We start from the raw sequence: 1,007 nt of genomic DNA on the forward strand, positions 1-1,007 counted from the left end.
TCTCTGCACTTCAAAGCGGATCTTTTTTTAATCAACTGGCCGAGTTTGTGTCTCCCTAATTATAAAGACTTTTGGGACAATTTCAGTTTTTTTTTTTTTTTTTGATATTTTATGTGCAAACTGAAACTACAAAAAGATCAGGTTTTATCAAACTTTACCCACTATGTCAGACTAATTGTCAAAAAAAAAACTTTGGCCTGTTATTATTGGAACTTGGCATTTAATATTAAATTGAATTAACGGGGGCATATATTTCTAGAGCGAATTAAATCAGTCATGTGACTAGGATGTGCTGGAGTCCAGGGACGTTTAATCAGATTAATTATCACCAACCAAACACCACAACTAATTGTGATTGGTCTTTTTGCAAATATCGCCAATCCTATTTTGGGTGGAGTTTAAACAATTTGGTTGGATGAATACTGGCAGCTGGGGGGGACAGTGGGTGGGGGGTGAGCTCGGTCGAGACAGCCAGATAGTACCTATACAAAGAGCCAGTTTTAAATATTATTATTAATCATCACATGAAATAAGAAGTTTGTAGCCACACCAAATTAGAAGTCAATGAATTATAAATGTTCGCAATATTTTTAATATTACGTTATGTTTTAACTTCCCACAACTAGACAAGTCAGTGCAACCAAACATGGTTTCCCTAAACTCCGCCCACACAGCCACAAGCCCCTCTTTCACTCTTTTTCTGAGGAGTGTCTCAGATCAACTCGTTTTGAGGCTGTCTCTTTACATCCAAACAATGCGCTTCACCCCCCACCCTGCACTTCCAGAGCGGTCAGTTCCAGTTTGATACACAGATTTACGTCCATTTAGCTGCACAGAAACTTATTTATAATTTAACTAAGAGATGTCAAAAACAAAAAACTTGTCCATCCAGCCTTACATGTTAGGTCCACAGTCTGACTCAGAACCAAAGGAGAATGAAGTACAAATTGTAGTTGGCAAATTCAGACCTTTTTAAAAGCTCCGTCACAAATAATTTGACATAATAG

At 37.4% G+C, this 1,007-nt stretch overlaps 1 protein-coding gene across 1 annotated transcript in view; it reads right to left on the bottom strand.

The window, feature by feature from the left end:
* The window catches only part of lpcat4 (lysophosphatidylcholine acyltransferase 4), a gene marked incomplete at its 5' end in the record, with an annotated part of 22,273 nt that overhangs the window by 16,794 nt on the left and 4,472 nt on the right, over nucleotides 1-1,007 (bottom strand).

The sequence above is a fragment of the Austrofundulus limnaeus genome, unplaced genomic scaffold (genome assembly GCF_001266775.1).
Source record: "Austrofundulus limnaeus strain Quisiro unplaced genomic scaffold, Austrofundulus_limnaeus-1.0 Scaffold307, whole genome shotgun sequence".
Lineage (NCBI taxonomy): Eukaryota > Metazoa > Chordata > Actinopteri > Cyprinodontiformes > Rivulidae > Austrofundulus > Austrofundulus limnaeus.